The following is a 22007-nucleotide window of genomic DNA, read 5'->3' as shown; positions in this document are numbered from 1 at the left end:
AAGCTTAGCTTTTGAAGCAGGGCTGGTCATGAAGGATTACTCAGGCACAAGTCCTGCCCATGAACCAACCCCTGGTGGGCTGCAGGCACCTCAGAACCTCCTTGTGATGCCCTCTACCAATCAGCCCTGCCAGGGCCCCACACACCGTCATCTCCCACGTAAACTTCAGCTCAGCCATTCTAGCTGGCTGTGAACGCAGGGGTGGCTTTTATATATAGAAACCTGGCAGCGTGCTAATAGCTGGCTAGATAAGGAAGAAGTGATTTGCAACCTGCACAAGAAAAACGACTCCCCTCACCCTGCCTCAAGAAGCTTAAAAAATTGTATAGTGTGGTGTAGGTGACGTAGGTCTGCCTACACGGCTGATTTCAAATGTTCCCCGAATTAGCAGGAACACTTCATGTGGCATTCAGCGAGGGGGGCTGCTGGCCTCCAGGGCGTTGCATTAATGATGAGTCAAAGAGTTCAGAATCTAATCGCAGGGGATAAAAATAGCCGACTTCTACTCAGAACGATTAATTGCACAACAGACCTTCCTCCAGCCTCCTGCCTCTTGTTCCTCCCCAGGAGCTTCCCCTGGTGCCATGGGCTGAGCAGTGCTGTTTGCTGCAGGCCACCATGAAGGGCCAATGCCATGGCAGGGGCTTGGGGGCTGTGGTCTCCTTGCTCTCTTGGGTGTCAGTGCTGGGGCTGGCAGTGGATGCCCACTGTGGTGATGGGGAGCGGTAGAGTCTGGTTAAAGCCTTCCCAGAACAAGAAAGAACTTTTTCCTTGTATTCTACACAAACTTTGGTTGTTGTTTTACATCAGGAATTTTAGAACCTGTTTGATTGCCCCTAAATAAACATTTCTTAAAGTTTTCCAGATCTGCTCTGAAGAAGGAAATACAAAACATTAAGGAAGTCAAATGAGACAAACAAAGGGAAGGTGAGAAAGGGAGAGTTTTCAGGAAGAAAGCTGATGAAGGGGAGTGGGAGGACCAGGGAAGTGAGCAAAGGGCACTGTGGTTTGAAACCTCACTGTAGGTCTGTGCTCCCTTCCTCAGCTCTCTGTGCATGTGCTGGTTGTTGGTGGTGTGTGCTCCAATATGTCTGAAAGAGCAGCTAATAAGACAGATTGGATAAAAATATCATTTCTTCTGTTCAGTCCTGCCGAAGTGGCCAGGTGGAGTGTGTCTGCATTTCCAAAGCCTTCCATGGAGCAGGCAGAGCACTCCACATGCCTGCCTTCCATCTAATAGTGTGTGCTGTGTCTCCCAGGGATGGATATTATCCATGACTGAAGTGAACATTTGTGGCACAGCACATGGCAGCCCACTCTGCATGGCTGTCCGTGTCACCATCCCACTGCAATCTACTGTCTACATCCTCCTGCCTCACTGTGCTGCCAAAGCCAGCAGCAGCCTGGCGATAGTGCAAGGAGGTGAGTGTGAGGTAGGGATGGCTGGCAGGACAAGGACAGGCTTCTTGCCCTAGATTATTTATGACATGGCAGTTATGGGGCGTGCTGTGTGGCGACTGCTGCTGCTGTGCCATCAGATCTCTGCAGCTGACAGAGATGTTGCTTTGTACCAGGGTAGGTGTTCCTGCTGCCTTCATGCCTGAAAGGAGCTAGTCAGGACCCCAGCTGCATTCCAGATGCAGGATGGAGGTGCTCTCTGACAGTGGCTCTGCTTTGTGCCTGAGACAAAGCGGCTCATGGTGCATGAGGGCCTGTGGGGCAGGTGGGGAAAAGTCAGCAGCTCCCTCTGCCATTCTTTCTGGAGAACAGACCGAAACTTGTCTGCAGCCTCCTGCATGCTCAGAGCTGTGGGAACACTTCCTTTGTCTCAAACTAGGTCAGTGCAGAGGCGTGATGTTACTATAGCAATTGGTATTAGATTTCATAACTTTATTTAGTGATGGGTGTGATGAAGGATTCACTATGAGATGCAGGGAGGGTTGTCATTCAAATGCCCTCGGCAGCTCTCCTGCCTTGGCTTTCCCCTGCCACCACCCCTCCAACCACACGCACACAGCTGTCCCACCTGGCAGAGATGAAGAGCCCCAGAGGCTGCCCCCGGCCGTGCCGTACCTCTCACAGCTTGCTGGGTTTCAGGACTAGGCCAGATTCAGCATCCTGCGCACTGCGTTTCTCTCTGGCTCCAGAGCTGCCCCTCATGAAGACCTGCCAGGCAAAGAGAAAAGGGAAAATGTCCTCAGGTCACAAAGCACCACGGACTCTCCCTGCTGAATGTCCCAGCACAAAACCTGGTTATGTAAAGTCACCGCAACTCTGACTGACACCCGGGTTGTCAGCATTAATTCCTAGCAAAGGCACAAGGGAAGTACTAGAAGGCATCTTGCTAGGGAGGCAAAGGGATACCTGTATGGGAAGTGTGGAGGTGTGTTTCCTGTCCCTCAGCATCACAAACGACTGAAAGGATGGACTAGAAATCAGCTGGGTGGGGAGGAGACTATGCAAAATGCCTGGGCTCCCTGCCTGGAGGCACAGAGCTGGGGACAGCCCCTTTGTGGGGCTTTTCCTTCCCCACTCCTTTGTCTTAAAACAATCCTTCAAGGACCCCCCTTGCTGCCCACAGCTCTGCCTTTGTTTCTTAGCCAATCCAGAACCTCATTCGTTCCAGGACAGCAGAGATGGTTCTGCAACCCTCCTTGCCGCAGCCTTTGTTCTCCTCACTTTGCTCAGCATCCTATGAGAACACAACCTGGAAAGGAGGGAAGGACAGATGTGGGGATGAACACCTCCTCTGTGACAGCTGCTGCCTCTGATGCATTTAGCCATACAACTTCTAAAATCAGCATCTTATTCTCACCTACTGATGCCCATTACACTTGTGCTCAAGCAGATCACACTATTTCTTTCCCATCTGATCACTAGATGCTACTGCATTGCAGCTAAAAAGTTGTGGTTCCTTCCTTATGGTCATTCACCATCAGCTACATGGCAACTGGCTGAAAAGTAAACACTCCCTGTAAGAAAAGTAAATAAATAAAGGGAAAAATAACACTGCTTCTTAGTGTTCTCTAAAATCTATGTATCACAACACAGGTTGCATTGTTTTATCAGTGAGAGTAAAGGTTATTTGGGTCTTACATCAGTTAATTTCCAAAATGTGTGAGTGTGATTTCTGTTCTGCACTGAGAAGGTGCAGGTACAGTGCTGGGGCAGCTTGGGGCATTCAGCCTTTCCCTGCTGAGCACCAAGGGGCAGGAATAGCATGGGAACCCATAGCAAAGAGACAACCTTCCTGTGCTGGCATTTCTTCTCATTCCGAACTGGAGTGCTCCTAACACAGGAAGCACTTGAGTCACAAAAGACTGGATTCAATGGAAAGACAGAGTGCAGGTAGAAAGATAAGAATATTTGGTATTCCAGAAGCATTTGGAAACTCCTAGTGGATATCTCAACAGAGAAAAATCAGAATACAACCCTCCTAATCTGGTACAAATCCTCTCCCACTTCCCACCAGTTCCGTACCACCTGAGCCCACAAAAATGCGGAGGAAATTGTTATCAGAAAGTCAGTCATCCTGGGAGAGCCAAGGACACAGCTGTTACTTGTCATGCCCATCCCCAGAGGTCACCAGTCTTCTACACCAAAGCACCAGTTCTGACTTTTTAGCTGCTAATGGGTACTCAGCTGAGAAACCCAGAGACAGAAGTTCTATCCAGGAGCCTCAGGAAACATGCTTCTACCCAACCAAGGAGACCTTTGTTGTAGGTGCTCTTGAAGACAAGGCACAGTTCCATATCCAAAGCTCACACAATCACGAGATGTGAATGAGGTTGCAAGTTGCTGCCAACTGGCCACTGTTCCTAGTACTAAATATAATGCTGTGTGCGTGCAATAAAACTAGGTGTGACAGGTCTGCATACTTCAGGTGGCCACGCAGCAGTAATTGCATTGACACTACCTTCTTCACAGCTCTCCCCTCACAAGTAATTTCCAGTTACTGGTGAGTCGGGTTAGGTTGGAGACAGTAATCTAGACATACAGAGCCTGCAGTGGCCATCAGAACAGCCAGTATCTGTGGCTGGTGCCACCCACATCCATTCACAGCATCAGCATCCATGTGACCAGGATCCACCAGCAGTTATTGCTCTCCAGCCATCAGTATTGTTACAAAGGGTGGCACTGTATGTCACTAGAGCCACCATTGTCCATCATTAAAGTCACCAGCATATGATAGCAATATTATCATCATCCCTTGCTGCACAAGTAGGCACCACTGCTGCCCAGCACCCTGTAACACTGCCTAGTTGTGCTGCAAGTATCTGTTCTCAGGACTACCATCCCCTTTGTGTCTGTCACCAGCACTCTCAGTTTCCCAGCGTACTTGTAGGGATGGTGGTGACCCTGGGACCCATTGGTACATAGTAGCTGTAATGGGCAGGAAGAGCAGAGCCCATGCACCTTGCAGCTTTCTCAGAACAAAAGGTGAAAATGGTGGAAGTAGAATTTTGTTTTTCCTCTTTCTTTCTTTCTCTTTCTTTCTTTCTTTCTTTCTTTCTTTCTTTCTTTCTTTCTTTCTTTCTTTCTTTCTTTCTTTCTTTCTTTCTTTCTTTCTTTCTTTCTTTCTTTCTTTCTTTCTTTCTTTCTTTCTTTCTTTCTTTCTTTCTTTCTTTCTTCTTCCTTCCTTCCTTCCTTCCTTCCTTCCTTCCTTCCTTCCTTCCTTCCTTCCTTCCTTCCTTCCTTCCTTCCTTCCTTCCTTCCTTCCTTCCTTCCTTCCTTCCTTCCTTCCTTCCTTCCTTCCTTCCTTCCTTCCTTCCTTCCTTCCTTCCTTCCTTCCTTCCTTCCTTCCTTCCTTCCTTCCTATTTTTTTTTCCCCTTTTCTTCTCTGCAGCACTGCTTTGTCTTTGCATGTTACTGTTGGACTGAACAAGCAGTGCTATAATTACATTTAATTAATAACAGCATTGACACCCCGAGGAAATGTGAATGAACAATTGTGCCACCAGCACAATAACACTACACTGGATACATCCACCTCTATCATCCCCCTCTTTCTCACATTCTCAGGAGCAGCTTGCTCTCCATATCATGGCTGCTGCTTGGAGGGAGCAGGACTGAAGAAGCCTTGTGGAAGGAGACCTCCATGGTGGTGGTACCTTAGGCAAGAGGTCTCCAGACCGAGGGGGAATGCAAAGGCAGGTTGGGTCCCAGAGTTCCTGTTCTGTTGTTTGCTGAGATCTGCCTTGTTGATGAACAGATCTTCCTTCCCCATGGAGTTCAAGACAGTTTTGGTGACCTAAACCCTCAGGCATTCTGCAGACAAACCTTTCTGGAGAAATATGGTCACCTCCTGGTCTTTGCTTGGCCTCACTCCTTCTGCCATCCCCCTTCAGGGCTGCTCTCACTTCATCTCATCTAGAGTCACCCCCACAGCACCAAGATGGAGCAAATAGGCCTGTTGTTATCCAGAGCCTCCAGAGTCCCTCTTCAGTGTCTTCACAATCATCAACCAGGTCCCTCCAGGACTGGAGAATCTGCTTGTGTTAGAGGCTGCACCTTGTCAGCTGTGTGATGGTTGAGGACACCTCTCTCCACAGACACAGCCACGAGGTTCCGTCCTGCAAAGCTCTCCATTGGGGCTGCAGGCCCCGCCCGCCGCCGCCTGTCGCTCTGCAGCACCATGGAGAGCGGCACGGAGGGCAGCACCCATCGCGTCTCCTGCCGGCGGTGACAAGGGCTGCTGAACGCAGCACTCCCCTCTTTCTGCTGTTATCTCTAACTCCAGCGTCCGACTCCAAGATTTACAGACCGCGAGTTCAGGTACAGTCATTACAAACCTCTGGCCTGCTTTCCATTACAAGATATGCCGTAGCAGCTCTCTGTGCAATTCCAGGAACAAAAATATTGAAAACAAATAGATGTGTGTTCTTGCACCTTTAAGCCTATGGCCATTTATCTGGATAAAACAAGTAGATTGAAATCCTTTGTGTCTCCAAGAAAGACCTAAATTTCGTGTGAAGGATCCTTGAGGCCTGATCTAAGAGCTATTGCTTCCTCACAGGCAAGGAAAAATGTGGAGAAATGGTGCTGTGTAGAGGGTGGGAAGTGCAGATGAGATATGGGTGTTCATAAAGCAAGAGATCTGCAGCCAGTACTAAGGTGGGTCTGAAGGAGGTGAGAATGGAAAAATCTGTGTGTGAAAGCACCAGAGGAAACAATAGAGCAAGGGTGGGAAGAGCGACAACGTCCTGCTAAACCACAGGGAGAATGTTCCTTGCTCCAAACCCAGACAGCTGCGCTCTGCTGAAGGTCCCCACGCAGATGACTTGTCAGCAGAAGAGTTGTGTTGGGGTCATGGGAGGAAGTAAACAAGGTTACAGCACATACAGTATGTTCTTCCAGCTCTCCTAACAGGAAGATACCCTGAACAAGGACACAGAGACACTGAGCACTGAGAGTGCCTAAGATTTATGGAAATTGAAAAATTTGTTCTGCTGTAGCAGAAGATCCACCCATAATGACCACCGTCCTATAGGAGTGTAAAACTCTGACCCTGAATCCTCAGAGACATTAATTAAAAGGAACCTAAGAGATGTAGTAGAGACTCAGCAGCAATTTTCCTCTCCTGTTTTTTGTACAGAAAATACTGGCAAAGAACTGTATAAAGGTTTTGGAGCTTGTGAGGATGCAGCTGAGAAAAAGGAGAGAAAGATTCTGAGCAACTAAAATCTGTTTAACTTGAAGGATATATCACCCTCCCTTCCAATAAATTCCTCTATTGAATTTTGTTTAATTAATTTACTAAATTACCACATAACTGGAGTCTGCTCTGCATGGCAGGAGAAGCCTGGGCAAGCTTGCTGGGTGGAGGGGATCAATTCTTGGCATGAAAGCAACTTGGAGGTTCCTGGTGGCAAAATGGGAGATGAAGCAAAACTGAGGCACCCAGTAGGGGAATGGATACTCCCACAGAGGGGACCCATCCATCAGAGGCTGGGCAGCCATGACAGGGGGATTCCCTAATCTGCAGCACTAAGGCATCTCCCAGGCAGTTGCTGCTGGGAATGGTAGGACAAGCAGGGAAAGCTGCCCTGGAGAGTCTTCATGTCTCTGCAGGTATCCAGCAGGCAGCATGAGGGAGGAAGATGGGTCTGGTGTGGTGCAGCAGACCAGGAGATGCTGCTCACGACAAGAGATCTTCCTCTCAGGGGTTAGGGAGCAAGGAGGGAGTAGGACAGACTCGGTACAAGGTATGAAGCACTGAAGAAGGGAAGAAGGAGGGACTTATTCAGTGTGACATCATGATGTTGAGAAGCAAATAGTTCCAGACAGCAAGAGACTTGAAGGAATTCTTTAATTGCCATCACACTGAGGACAAGGAGCTTAGATAATGCACTCTGCTGACAGATGGGCACAAATTCAACCTAGTTGTGCTCCTGAAGTCTGGCTAGGAGAGTCGCACAATTGGAGTGCTAAAATCAGCAAATGTTAAAGTCAACACCTTTAGGAATGAATGAGGGTGCAAAGAGGGACACTGAATGTCATAGTGCCGGTAAAGGGCAAGGTCAGCATTCAGCATTCTGAGTCATACCTACCTGTAAAGCACATGATTATAAATGCTCACAGATCTGTGTCCTAGCAGAAAAAGCAGGACGTGGCAAACATACGGAGCCTTTCACAACTCACTGGCTCACCTTCATGTGCCTGGTTGCCTGCTCTCTGTGATATGCATGGAAAAGAGGTTCCCTTGCTATGAGGAACTTAACTGGAGTGACCTGTGCTGAGAACTGCACGACTTCCAAGATGGAGTTTTATTTTTAACAAACAAGAGTGATTGAGCGTTACAAGGACTGCACTCACTGAGTTCAGCAGTGCAGTCTCCTCCATGGGCAAGAGTTTAAGTTACCTGGAAAGCTTTTGCTACGCTGTTTAGTTCAAACACAGTTCTGCACAGGCTGCATTTTTGGGCTAAGGCACAAAAGGGAGAGTTACAGGAGCTCAGGACCTCTGATTTTGTGCCCAATGTCTTCTGGGAGACAAACTAGATTTAAGATATACTGTTTTCTTAAATGAAAAGTATCACACATGCAGAACAGCATCAAATGCAATACTGGTACTGCTTTAGTCCCTTGGCTAGGAGGGGACAAATGCCAGACCCTCTAACTGGCCAGAAAAGACAGTGGGGAACTCCAGTTCCAGTTTTGTGTTGTGGAGAGGTTTGGGATCTTCTGCTCAGTGGTTCCAGTCTTTCACAGTCTGCAGGAATGCTCATTCCTGGGTCCTGTGGGAGAGGACAAAGACACACCAGTGATGCCCTGCGGGAGAATGAGATTTTGGGAGCCTCCCTTCTCCCAGGTGCTGCAAGATCTGTGAGCTTGAGATGCAAACTTAAGGCCAGCAGTGGCTTCCCTGCTTGGAGATACAACCAGCAGCATGAAAGATAGCCCATAGAGGGCTGGGAAATGCAAGGGTGCAGGTACAGTTTGGCTGAGGGGGTGGGAGGAGAAATACTAGGCTGCACTTGCTCATCCTGTTAGTCTCTCTCCTAGGAGACTGGCTCAGGTGACAGACAGGGCACTGCCCCAGGTGGCCATCCTACAGACAGCACCTCAGTGCCAGCAGGATGCTCACAGCATCCCTTCATCTTTCCCATGCAGTGAATACTTTTTTTTTTTTTTTTTTTCTGTCATTTTCAGAATGGAAAGAATCACAGAATCATAGAATGGCCTGGGTGGAAAAGGACCAAAATGATCATCCAGTTTCAACCCCTCTGCTATGTGAAGGGTCACCAACCAACAGACCAGGCTACCCAGAGCCACATCCAGCCTGGCCTTGAATGCCTCCAGGGATGGGGCATGCACATGTGTATGCATGGTTGCAAATGTCCTCTCTGTGGGTGTGGGCTGCATGTCAGCATCTCCTCACACCTGGAAATCAGAGCAGCTCTGCCCTTCACTTGTGGCTGCTGTGTGGCCTTGCAGTGCCCAGGGGTGGTTTGGCTGTCTTAGGGGCAGTGAGACTTCCACAGCCTGTGAACAGCATCAGAGCAGAGATCCTTATGGGGGGATCATGTGCACACTGGAATGGGAGAGTCCTTTGGGTGCCCCATGAAGGTGGTGCCTTGGACATCAGCTTTTTTCAGAGGTCCCAAGGACTGTTTTTTCCCCTCATGTGGGCAGAAACATCCACATCTATTTCAACCATTTTTTTTTTTCCTTTTGTAACTATCTTATGTTTGCCCTGTGATGTCTGCCTTATGGCGCTGGAGGCACTGCTGCCTCTGCACTGCTGCCCCAGCCCTCCACACACTGCCTGAGAACCACTGCAGCTCTAAAAGATGCTACCCGCTCTGACTACATCTGTTGCAGTGACTGTGTCACCTCTGCTCCAGCCTATCATCCTGCAACCATTGCCCTGGGGAGCTGTCACCCCAGGAAACATGTTCAGAGACAGGGTTTGATTCCAAGAAAATGATAAGTTGGGTGAAGGGAATGAATCATGCATGGCCAAGTGCTGTGGGAATCATTCCTCTGCCACCTCCACCTCCAGCTAAGCCACAGCCCCACGTCCACGCACATCCTGCTGGCAGGGTGCACGCGACTGTGTAGGATCCAGCAATGGATGGTATCATGCAGCCTCAGGAAAGCTATGGAAAAAGAAAATCTGAGTGGCAGAGAGATGTGTATTCCCCATAGGGGACAGCAGCAGACCTGCACAGCACTGCTGCCTGGCACAGGGCAGGGTCTGCCTGTCACAAATGCTCTGTGGAGGAGCACAAGGTGCCCACATCAACTCTGAGCGTGAACGGACAAACCACAGGTGTGCAGCTCCCAGGGACTGGGTGGGGGAACAGCATACACAGAAATTATTTGATTTCCAACTAAATTTAGGGAAAATGTGCTTCTTCCAGGTTTTCCTGCCATTATATCTTTGTTGGGTTTTCTGAAGCAACTTACACCAGGAAAGTGTTTTGGGATCTCCCTCCTTGTTCACCCCAGGTTTGGAGCTCCCCCAGGCTGCACATTTCTCCCAGAGGCCGCCCACCTCCTCTGCAGGTCCTCACCTGGATGCACAGTGGTGCCCTCAGCTGTAACATCTGTTACTTCATGGTTCATGAGTGTGATTTCTCTGTGCTCACAGACAGAAACCATGTGTTTGGGTGCTGATTGCTATTAGCCTCCCAGCCCCGGCTTCAGTACAAATACACAGATACTACTCCTCCCCTCACCTCTGTGTCACTACACTCCTGAGATCACCCTCCATCATATTCAACATCTGACTGGGTTGGATGCTGCCAGCCCTGAACCAGAGGTTTTGCTGTCACTATGGCTTGGTTAAAGAAGATGTGCCAACCTCAGGCTGCATTTTCTCTGGGGGGGGCTCTCCCCTCCTGTTCCTCATTCCCACCCACTCCCAGGGATGGCCACTCGCCCACCCTCTGTGAGTCACCTGCAAGTCTCCGCTTCCTTCTGTGGTGCCCTGGAACCAGAGCCCTAATTACAGGGCACAACTAGCGGAAACAAGCTTATTATTTACAACGCTAATGAAAATTAATCATGCCTCCCTCTCCCTTTCTTGTGGGAACAGTCATCCTGAAGAAAGCAGATTATAAAAGCATTAGTGGCAACTGCTGTGCCGGTTTGGGGCACTAAACAGGAGATGGTGAGTGGGCTGTGGGCATTGTCTGCAGGCCGCACGAAACACAAGGGTTAAGAGTACCCTGAAGCCTGATTGACACTTATTGTCCCCCTTCCCAGGCGTGCCTCCCCGCTGCTGCTGACTGAGGCTGCTGGCTGCAGCAGGGAGCAGATGGAGCCTATGGCCCCCAGTGCTAAGCCAGACATGCTGTAAAGCCCTTTGGTCCTGTTCCAGGTAGCTGCTGCTTTCTTGCATGCTGGAACCCCTTGGCAGCATCTCTGCCTGCAGACAGAGAGTGGTGTGGGAGCAGAGTCCCACTGGGGGACTCCTGCACACCTGGCCCAGGAGAGAGGCAGATGCCCACGCCATGGAGCCCTATAGGATCCATGTAGGCAAGCAGGTCTCAGGGCCCAGTGTCCCCACATTTCAGCCTGCTGTGCCACACAGACAGAAATACTGTGTGCAAAGTCAGAGGGAGGAAAACACGTCAAGGGGCAGTTCATACTGCACAGGTTTGGAAAAACAGGGCATCCTCTACCAGCTGGAGCCACTGGTTCTGAAGTGAGTGCTGCTGACCTCTTTTCTATGGCACAGAAATGGAACTCATTAAGTGCCCAAACCATCACCTTTACTTAAACCTTCACGAGAACTCAGGGGAAACTGAGGCACAGGACAGGGAAGGTTGGCCATAGAAGCAGAGAAAAAACCCACTTCTGAGCTCTGTCAGCTCACTGACGGCACAGCTGCAGGGGATGTAGAGTTGAATGCCCCAAGCACCGTGGTGACGGTGGAGCTGTTCTTTCTGCCCTCTGTGATCACCATGTACCCACTTTTCCAGGCTTTGAGATTTCCATGGCTGTAAACAGACTGCCTTCCCCAGGGATGCCCAGGCTGGGGATCAAGAGGAAGCCAAAAGAGGGGCACTGGAAGACCACCTCAAGATGTCCCCAGCCATCCTCAGGTCTGACTGCCTGGACCAGGATCTGGAATGGAGGGAGATGAGGTCCAGCTTCTGGAGCCAGGTTGGAGAAGGAGCCCTATGTGGACAAACCAGCCCCATACCTTCTGTAGGCTGCTGCAATAATTAATTGCTGCTTTGGAGAACAGAGAAAATGAGCATGAGGTCAAATCTCAATTTCCCAGCTGTGTATAACAAGTTTCTAGCAAGAAGCTGGAAAATAAATCTCCATCAGCCTAGTTATCACTTAATTAACATCACTAAGTGCAACGTGCATTCCCACACAAAACACAAAACTGTTGTTCATCAGCTATTGATGTACAACCAGACAGAGCCAGGACCAGGGCACAATGGTTGGGAATGGTTGGGATGGTTGTGACTAAGAAATCGGGAAAAGGTGCAAGGAGACCTGAGTGGATGAGTAAGGAGATCATGTGCAAGCTCCGCGGAAAGAAGAAAGTACATGATATGTGGAAAAAGGGTCTGACCACTTGGGAACAATACAAGAATGTAGTCAGGAACTGCAGAGATGCGACCAGGAAGGCCAAAGCCCACCTGGAGTTGAATCTAGCTAAGGAGATAAAAAATAATAAAAAAGGCTTTTTTAAATACGTTAACAGCAAAAGGAAGGCTAGGGAGAATGTGGGCCCCATACTAAGTGAGGGGGGGCACTCTGGTAACGGGATGCTGAGAAGGCGGAAATACTGAACGCCTTCTTTGCTTCTGTCTTTAGTGAAAGGGATCTCCCTCAGGAATCCCGGACGGTTGATGAGAGAGTCCGGGGAATGGGAGATTTCCCTTTAGTCAGGGAAGAGGTGGTCTGTGAGTGCCTAGGAAACATTAAGGTCCATAAATCCATGGGACCTGATGGGGTGCATCCGTGGGTGCTGAGAGAGCTGGCAGAGGTTGTTGCTGAGCCGCTCTCTGTAATCTTTCAGAGGTCTTGGAGAACTGGGGAGGTGCCTGAAGACTGGAGGATGGCCAATGTCACTCCAGTCTTCAAAAAGGGCAAGAAGGAAGACCCGGGTAATTATAGGCCGGTCAGCCTCACCTCTGTCCCAGGGAAGGTGATGGAACAGCTTGTGCTGGATGCCATCTCCAGACAACTGGGTGATATGGAGGTTATCAGGAGTACCCAGCATGGGTTCACCAATGGGAGGTCGTGCTCGACCAACCTGGTGGCCTTTTATGAAGATGTCACTAGCTGGGTGGACAGGGGGAGGGCGGTAGATGTAGTCTACCTTGATTTCTGTAAGGCTTTTGATACTGTCCCCCATGACATCCTTATAACAAAGCTGAGGAAGTATGGGATAGATGAGTGGACAGTGAAGTGGGTTGAGAATTGGCTGACTGGCAGAGTGCAGAGGGTTGTCGCTGGTGGTGCAGAATCTGGCTGGAGGCCTGTAACTAGCGGCGTCCCCCAGGGGTCTGTACTGGGTCTGTTTTTTTTCAACATCTTCATCAACGACCTTGATGAGGGGATAGTGACCACCCTCAGCAAGTTTGTGATGACACGAAGTTGGGAGGATTGGCTGACACGCCTGAAGGCTGTGCTGCCATTCAGAGAGACCTGGACAGGCTGGATAGCTGGGCAGTAAGAAACCAGATGAGGTTTAACAAAAGCAAGTGTAGAGTCTTGCATCTGGGTAGAAATAATTGCATGCACCAGTACAGGATGGGGGAAGACCTCCTGGAGAGGAGCTCTGCTGAGAGGGACCTGGGCATCCTGGTGGACGACAGATTAACCATGAGCCAGCAGTGTGCCCTTGTAGCCAAAAAAGCCAATGGCATACTGGGGTGTATTAAAAAGAGCGTGTCCAGCAGGTCGAAGGAGGTGATCCTCCCCCTCTACTCTGCCCTGGTGAGGCCTCATCTGGAATATTGTGTCCAGTTCTGGGCTCCCCAGTACAAAAAAGACAGGGATCTCTTGGAGAGAGTCCAGCGGAGGGCCACGAAGATGGTGAAGGGCCTGGAGCATCTCCCCTATGAGGAGAGACTTAGGGAACTGGGTCTGTTTAGCGCTGAGAAAAGAAGGCTGAGAGGGGATTTGATACAGGTTTATAAATACCTGACGTGTGGGAGCCATAGTGGTGAGTCTGGTCTCTTTTCAGTAGTGCGTGGGGATAGGACTAGGGGTAATGGGATGAAAGTACAGCATAGGACGTTCCGCACGAATGTGCACAAGAACTTCTTTACGATGAGGGTGACAGAGCACTGGAACAGGCTGCCCATGGAGGTGGTGGAGTCTCCTTCTCTGGAGATATTTAAGACCCGCCTGGACGCCTATCTGTGTGACATGGTGTAGGGAGCCTGCTTTGGCAGGGGGGTTGGACTCGATGATCTCTAGAGGTCCCTTCCAACCCGTACAATTCTGTGATTCTGTGATTCTGTGAATTCTTTAGCCTGAAATTTCAGCCCAATGTGCTGGACTTGTCCAGCTCAGGCAGGAAAACTCTGCCTCATCTTCCCCTGAAAGGCAGTGGGCAGATGCCTGCTGGGCTCCTCACAGCTGGATGCTTTTGGGGAGTGTTTGCATGAATGAACAAAAGAAATGTGGTGAAATAAGTAGGGTCTGTCTTCTCTTGCGTATTTTGGAATAAATAAGAAAACGGGGCCGTGTAGGTGAAATTCATTCATCTGAACTGCCATTCAGTACAAGAATATCTCATTCTTTCCATGATGCTATCATGCTCAGCTGCCCATGAGCAAGTGTGGTGTTGGGAAGTGAAGGGCACTTGGCCATCACAGAAGGAGATGCTGGTAAAAATGACAATAAACATCCTGAATCTGTAATGGAAAGCAGACAATGATTCCAAAATCATACAGTTTTAATAAGACCTAAATTTCAGCAGACAAAGTCTCAGCACCCACTTGTCCTGGTTTTGGCTGGGACAGAGTTAAATTTTCTTCCTAGAGGTTGGTAGGATGCAGTGTGTTGCACTTTAGATGAAAATAACGTGGATAACTCAGAGATGTTCTGGTTGCTGCAGAGCAGCGCTTACACTGAGTCAAGGACATTTCAGCTTCTCACGTTGCCCTGCCAGCAGGGAGCTGGAGGTACACAAGAAGCTGGGGGCAGACAGAACCAGGACAGTTGAGCCAAACTGGCCAAAGGGATACCCCTACCTGTATGGCATCATGCTGACCAATTAAACCGAGGGAAAGAAGGAGGAGGGGGCAATAGGGTTTGTCTTCCTGAGGAACCATTAGAAGTGATGTGCCCTGCTTTCCTGGAAATGGCTGAACACCTGCCTGCTGATGGAAGCAGGGAACAAATTCCTTCTATTGCTTTTCATGTGCACATAGCTTTTGCTTTACCTCGTACCTCTCCATCTCAGCTCCTGAGTTCTCACGCTTTTACCTTTCCATTCTCTCCCCCCTTCCACCTGGGCCATGCAAGCAAGCAGCTGCAGGGTGCTGAGCTGCCTGCTACAGTTAAACCACATCCCCAAGGAATGCGGGATGGTGGAGCAGGGCAACAACAGCACATGGCTGCTGGTGCTGCTGCCCGCCTGTCCCTGGGAGCTGGGCTAACTGAGCAGTGCAGGTGCCATCCCAGCACCCTGGCTTGGGGCAGCTGCCCAGCAGCAGCTCTGGGCTCATAGAACAGCCAGGCCAGCTGCTCTGAGCACAGACTTAGGAGGTTCCTTCCTCCCAGGACATGCACCTGTGTGGTGTGAAGAAGTCCAGATGCTAACTTGCACAATGATGAGCTTTAAGGTTCCTTCCAAGCCATTTTATGAGTTCTCTTGGGGTGGTTTAGGCTCTGGGTGCTTCTCAGAAATCTGTCCCACAAGTACCTTCCATCTTTATTCACCTCTGCTTGTCCCTGTATCAGACCAGACCCAAACCCTGTGAAGAGTGGGAGTCCAGACAACAGTGCTGTCCTACCATTTGGGCATGTCTTATCTCTAGCTCTTGGGGAGGGGTTTGCTTAGTAGAAATACCCTGGACCAGCTCTCCACGTGTGCTATTTAAGTCCCTTTTTCACATCTCTGTACAAACATGGGTTTTACGAGAAAAGCAGACTTAAACCAAATCCTTCTGAGGCAGAAACCAAAAACAGGACTCAGGAGACCAAACTGACCATCAAAGCTGGGAGGCTGGGATATGGCAGCACTGCCTGGCCAGTGGTAAGAGCAGCATCAAGACAGGGCCACTTCATATGGGATGGTCATACTGGGAAAAGAAAGGCCTGTTTCTAGGTGGGGATGATAGTGGGTTTGGAGAGGTCACATGAGGTCCTGCACCAGCCTCACACCAGTAAGATATCATCCCCTTTTCTGCCGAAGAGATGTCCAAAGCCATTCTGGCCTCAGACATACAGGGAGGGTTCACCTTTCCTCCTCTGTGCCAAGGCAGATGTTTCCACCAAGCTAGTAAAGAGCAAATTTGTTTGCTGTGCATGAGCTGGGCTCTGTGCAGCAGGCAAGGCTGCAATCCCCCTACCAGCTTGAGACACAGTTTGTGCCCAGTGAACCAGTGGCCAGCTGATGGGGCTGTGGGACACAGCTCACTGCCTGGGCCACATTGGGACCTGCATGCAGCCATGTGAGTTCCCTGGGCAGAACTGGGATGGAAAAATGGAGCTCCAGTTGGAAAGGTGTCCGCAGCAGCTGCTGATCTTGTAAACAGTGTGTTTAGCTTATTGTTCCCCCGGTCTCTGCCTGGTGTCTGGGGCTTGGACTTCTAACCAGGGTCCCCACGATCCTTGCACCCTAAGCACGCCTTTAATTCCTTTGTCCGTTGCTCAGCTACTCTTCTGTGCAGTGGGCATAGCAGACCTGTAAGGGAGCTGAACCCTCTGCTTTCTCCAGGTGTCCACTTCCTCTTTCCTTCACCCTGAACTTCAACTCAAGGCAACACTATCCCCACCCGGTGACCTAGCAAAGGAAAAACACATTGGCTGTTAGCATGAGCCCGAGTGGAAAAAGGAAAGAGACAAGATTAAAGAATCCATTTGCGCTCCTATCATCATCCTGCTTGGCACTTATCTTCAAAGCACTGTACAAACATTAACTAATTAATCCTCCTAGCACTCCTGGGAGGAAGGAATGTATTAACATGACTCTTATTTTAGATGCCAGATAAACATAAAGGATGGGCCAAGAGACACCAGACAGGCAAAATGGGCAGGTCATGACAGCTACCCCACTCTTCCTGTTGAACACTGCAGGCTTCGTGAGTCAGTGGAGATGTGTTCCAGGCAATGAGCTGGTGTGCTCACACACTGGAGGGTGGACAGAGAGTGGAGGAGATGGAGCACAGGGCAGAACAGACAGTGTTGCAGAAACATATGAGAGAGGAGCAGAGCTGGAGCAGAAAGAGAGGAAGAGGATGAGCCTTGCTGTCTGCATAGACATACTGCCATGAAGGCACATGCTGGAAGATGAAGAGCATAGGAGCTGCTCTGTGAGGAGAATCACAGAGTAACAGAATCATAGGGGTTGGAAGGTACCTGTGAAGCTCCCCAGTCCCACCTCCCTAAATCAGGTTCCCCAGAGCAGGTTGCACAGAAAAGCCTCCAGGTGGGTTTGGGTATCTCCAGAGGAGAATGTACCTCCTCTGCACAGCCTGTGCCAGGGCTTGGGCACCCTCATTGAAGAGAAGTTCTTCTTCATGTTCAGATGGAACCTCCCATGTTCCAGTTTGTGCCCATTGCCACTTTTCCTGTCTCTAAGCACCACTGAGAAGAGCCTGGCCCCATCTGTTTTCCTCCTACCTTATAGATTCTGATAAGCACTGATCAGATCCTCTCTCAACCTTCTTTTCCCCAGGCTGAACAGCCCCAGGGCTCCCAGCCTTCCCTCACACAGGAGATGCTCCAGGCCCTGTATCATCTTTGTGGTCCTCCACTGGGCTCTTTCTAGGAGATCCCTGTTATTTTTGAACTGGGGAGCCCAGAACTGGGCACAGTGCTCCAGATGCGGCCTCCCCAGGGCAGAGCAGAGGGGGAGGACCACCTCCCTCACCCTGCTGGCCATGCTCTTTGTAATGCACCGCTGGCCTTCTTGGCCACCAGGGCACACTGCTGGCTCACGGCTGAACTGTTACCCACAGGACACCCAGAGCCTTCTCTGCAGAGCTCCTCTCCAGCTGCCCCATCCTGTGCTGATACATGTGGTTATTCCTCCCCAAGTGCAAGACCCTATATCTGCCTTTGTAGGTTTCTCTCTGCCCAACTCTCAGTCTGCCCAGCTCTTGCTGAATGGCAGTACAGTCTTCTGGTGTATCCACTCCTGCCAGTTTTCTATCATCAGAAAACCTGCTAAGGCACAGTGGCCCTTTTGGCTGTCTGCTGGGAAGGGTCCCCCCTGCTTGCAGGGGATCTGACACCCCTACTGGCTTTTCCCACAGTGAGAGATGTCAAGAGCTCAGGGGCATATCCACAAACTGGGAAAAAGTAATGCAGAGCTCAATAGCACTCAAATTCACTTTTTCTTTTTTCTTTTCTTTTTCTTTTTTTCTTTTTTTCCCCAGTCAAAACAAACAAACAAACAAAAGAACAGCATTAATTTGGGATGAAGTAAAGGTTTTCACTGCCAGCTTTGGAGAAGTTTTATAAATCTCATAACATTGCACTAAAATGAAAGGAAAGCGGCAGTGCTGCCGAGGCATCCTGGAAGCAAGTATTGACATAAAGCATTTGGCCTTCAGACAGCAGTGGGTATCGGACCTGCTCAGTGTGGCGACTGAGCTCCTCCAATGGCCTTAACAAGAAAAAGCCATGATAAAAAAAAGGCTGAAAACTTCCACTTCTCCCAGCTCTCCTGCTGGTGTCACACAATGGCGGCCTCCTGTCCCTCCTGAATGGTGTGGTGCAGCGAGGCCTTGCAGGCCTGCAGGCTGGCATGGCATGGGGAGCCTGCCTCAAACCCTCTCCATGCCTGACGAATGCTGAACATTGTGGTCCTTTCAGTCTCTTCTGTCATGTATGTCTTCATGTGAACCCCCCCAACCCCCTGCCATCAGCACTGCCTCTTCTGCCATTTTGTAACAAACATCCTAATTATGGCACAATAGCTCTAATTGCAATTACCTCTCCTTATTGCTGCGATATATTCCAGCTGAAGCACGATCATCCTGGCTCTACGAACTCACAAAGCGACAACACAATATGGCCTCAGCGTTCAGGGGAAAATGGTACAGCTTTCTGAGCCCCTCCTGAGGGCAGTGGGTCAGCAGCTGCTATGCTGTCTGCCTCAGGAGGGTTCACGCTGCCCAGAGCACCCTCACACTGTTATATCTTACAGCCTGACCCCATTCCTGGCAAGAGTTTCTCCTCTTAATAACTGATAACTGATTATCTAAGTTATCTAAGTTGGGCCAGTTATCTTGAGTAATCTAAGGAGCCCATCATACTCTTAGCTGGTGGCTGTGGCTACTTTCACCTTCTAACTCTCACTCCCTGGCAGTCCTCTGCAGTGCTCCCAAGCTGTGCGGACCAAATACATTGGCTTTGTTCTTGTAATTCATGCTGACATGCTTTATCCTGCCTGGAACAAGACATATAGGTAAAATATCTTGGTGCTTATTGCTTTGGAAGGCATCTTCTGTCTCCTGTTCCTTAATGTCCTATCTGAAATACGGAGCCCAGAAAGAAATGCAGCTCCTCTTGCAGAGATTTTAAAGAGCCTTATAAAGGAAGAGATTCATTTCTCCATTTCTGTTGCACCACAAAGAGGAGAGACGCAAGCAGCCACTGGGTATAACAACCCTGCTCCATCCACACGGAGTTGCAGCACCTCACTTCAGTGCTCACCTGTGCTTCTGTATGACTTCCCAGCTTGAAAATCTCCAAATGTTGCACCATTTCTTTTGACCTTTAGCTGAATTCTTTCTTCTCTACTATTTACCCTATCAATAGACATTGCTGCATCTCCTTTCTTTCAGCAGCACAAAAACCCTGGCATCCTCTTAGGATTGGCCTTACTGGGAGTTTATGTTCGATACTCCCTCTACCTTGACCCCAAATCCTTCCTAGGATCACTGCATGCCAGAATCCCACTCTGTGGTTCTGTAAGGTGTGACCTGTAGTCAGTGCTCCTTGCAGCCATCTGTCAGAAACTATACTAGCTGCAGTGAAGCCTCTGTGTGAAATGATACACATCTGTCTGTAGAACCACACTGTGTTTGCCTCTGGAGCTGGGGGTGGGGGGGAAAGATCACTTGGGGGCAGCTGGTGTTGCTCCTCGTCCTTGGGGTCTCATCTCCTGGACTTCTCCAAACTTATAATTTCAGAGTATCCCGAGGGGTCAAGCAAAGGCCTGGCTGATTTCACAGGGGGTGTGTTCAGTTGGACTGGTCTGATTGCATCATTGTCTGCTCTGCCTACAATTATAGCTGCTATTTTTTTTTAATACATGGCAGCATACAAAGGCCAAAAACAGAGATGAGAGGATCTTCCCACTTGTCTGCCCACAGGTCTGGAAAGACACAGTCCATTTGCATAAGATCTTAAAGTCCTTTTACAGAACAGTTCTGGAGATGGCTGTGTCTAGTTCTGGGAGTTTTGCTTGGGTAAGGCTGGAAAAAAACCTGCTGCACAACAGATTTTGAAGATGGCCTGGGTCCATCTAACACAGACACAAAGGCACTTGGTAGAAAACTCAGGTTTTTTGTTTCTTTCTGGTTCTCCTGCATATAGAGGTGGGTTCCAGTACATTCAGTTCCCGCTCCTTCAGGAGGCCCTGCAGCAATCACACACTAATTTAAGGTGTCAGGTCAACTGCCAGCAGCCCAGAGAGCCTGCTATTTCTTCTACTAGTTGTCCTATAATATCCCCTCCTGTGGGATGGATCCCAGCCCTGCCTTGAGAGCTCTGCTCCATGAAGAGACTGTGCAAACACTCAGCAGCTGAGAGGACTGTAGGCAAGGGATCTCAGTGCCTTGTCTCACCTTCACATTTGCTGAGCCAGTGACAGAGTTGAGCTCTTCATCACTCAGACTCAAAGAGGCAGAGGATAAGAAAGGGAAGGAAGTAACCTTGGATTGGGACAGACTGCCCTCACCATGACCAGCTGACTGCTCTCCTTGCTCCAGACAGAGCTGACCCAAAGTTCAAAGACCAAAGCGATGGGTCAGAAGGACACTGCTCAGCTGGGACCAGCAGGGAGCTTGAAGACATCTGAGAGGTGCAGGCAGGCACATTTGGGGTTGTAAATATCCAGATGGAAGTCCCTAAGCAGTGGTACAAGGCATTAACAGCCAGTGCAATTGTCCTGGTTGAAATGCTTATCAGTTATGCAATGGTCCCAGAGCAACACCGTGCTAGGCTTCACTTACTGCTTCCTTGCTCTGGCCTTCCTTCATTGCTCCATCCCCTTTGCTTTGTGTGGATCTCTAAGTAATGAGGGTGGGAAAAAAGGGACAGAGCAGACTGAGCACTGCTAACCCCTGAGCTTTGCCTGAGCTGCCAGGTGCCAGCAGCAGCCTGCTGCAACTGCATGCCTTCCCCCACCGCCTGCCCTCCTGCAGGCGTATCAACTCCAGCTATGCTTTCTGCCCATGACCTCTGCATCTGCACTCTCCGGCTGTGACAATTCAAGCTCTTGATTTGCACACTGTGCTCATATGTTGAGGAAAAAAGACAGCATTTCTTACCATGATGTCTACCACAGGGGACTGCGTGCTACCTGCCCTGGAGGTACATCAACTGCCTGTTGGTGCAATCTGCAGCTCTGCTTCCAGCTCCCTCTGCTTGTTCATGTGGTTGCAGCATGAGATGGGGCAGCAGCTGCCCACACCCCATGGGGACATTGTGAGTACTCCGTGCCCTGCAAGCACAGCAGTTCGGCTGGGATTGAAGAAAGTGGGGTGGCAGTGGCAGAAAGGATGGGAACCACCCTCTCCTAATGTGGAGGTACCTTCTATAGTAAAATTTTGGGGCAATGCTGTATGGCTACATTATATATCAGTGCAAGCAGCAGCAGAGCTCTGTCCTGTGTGCAAGCCTTGTGCTTGGCAGAGGGACACAAAATTCCCCCCAAAAGCACTGAGGGATTTGCTTAGCTGTGCATGAGGGTCATTGTTTCCTCTCCATCCCCATGTTACAGCCCAGCACTTGGAAGTTTAGTCAGACTCTTGTGCCCTTCCCTTGCTACCCATAAGCAGAATGGCCTCAGCTCAAGAGATGGCCCTGCCCGAGGGCAGCGGTGTCAATGGGATGTGCACAGAGAGGGTTCTGGAGAGACAACAAAAGGCAGAACTTAAACTATCGTTGTGAAGTGCTCCAGTCTGTGCTCAACACGTTCAGCCATGGCTAAAAGGAAGGAGGGCAACCAAGCAAAGCACATCAAAATAGTCCAGAAGCAAAAAAAACAACCAACCAACCAAACAAAAAACCAAAAAAAAAAAAAAAACCAACAAAAAAACAGGCCAAGTTCCAGCCATTTGAGCACTGCTTACTCCAGGAGAGCACCTGGGGTGGGATCAATGGACCTCATCAGACTGTGGA

The 22007-nt window shown here is 49.7% G+C and overlaps 1 protein-coding gene and 1 long non-coding RNA gene across 15 annotated transcripts in view; one reads left to right on the top strand and one right to left on the bottom strand.

The window, feature by feature from the left end:
• Positions 1 to 22007, bottom strand: part of DLGAP4 (DLG associated protein 4) — a 146454-nt gene that overhangs the window by 63719 nt on the left and 60728 nt on the right. For 13 of the 14 annotated variants that reach the window (XR_014935868.1, XR_014935867.1, XR_014935869.1 and 10 more), the window contains one exon: positions 2074 to 2166. The gene's annotated coding sequence lies outside the window, so the exon portion shown is untranslated. Of the gene's footprint in view, positions 1 to 2026; positions 2043 to 2073; positions 2167 to 22007 lie in introns of those variants that run through there. The other variant, XM_085519905.1, reaches the window with a different exon arrangement.
• On the top strand, positions 5620 to 11802 carry LOC146757757 (uncharacterized). Its single transcript, XR_014935874.1, has 2 exons — positions 5620 to 5775; positions 11432 to 11802. It is a non-coding gene; the product is annotated as an uncharacterized LOC146757757 (long non-coding RNA).

This window comes from Coturnix japonica, chromosome 19 (genome assembly GCF_054131305.1).
Source record: "Coturnix japonica strain WE chromosome 19, WE-NBRP24, whole genome shotgun sequence".
Classification (NCBI taxonomy): Eukaryota; Metazoa; Chordata; class Aves; order Galliformes; family Phasianidae; genus Coturnix; species Coturnix japonica.
The sequence above is the reverse complement of the archived record's forward strand: the minus strand, read 5'-3'. Positions and strand labels throughout refer to the sequence as shown.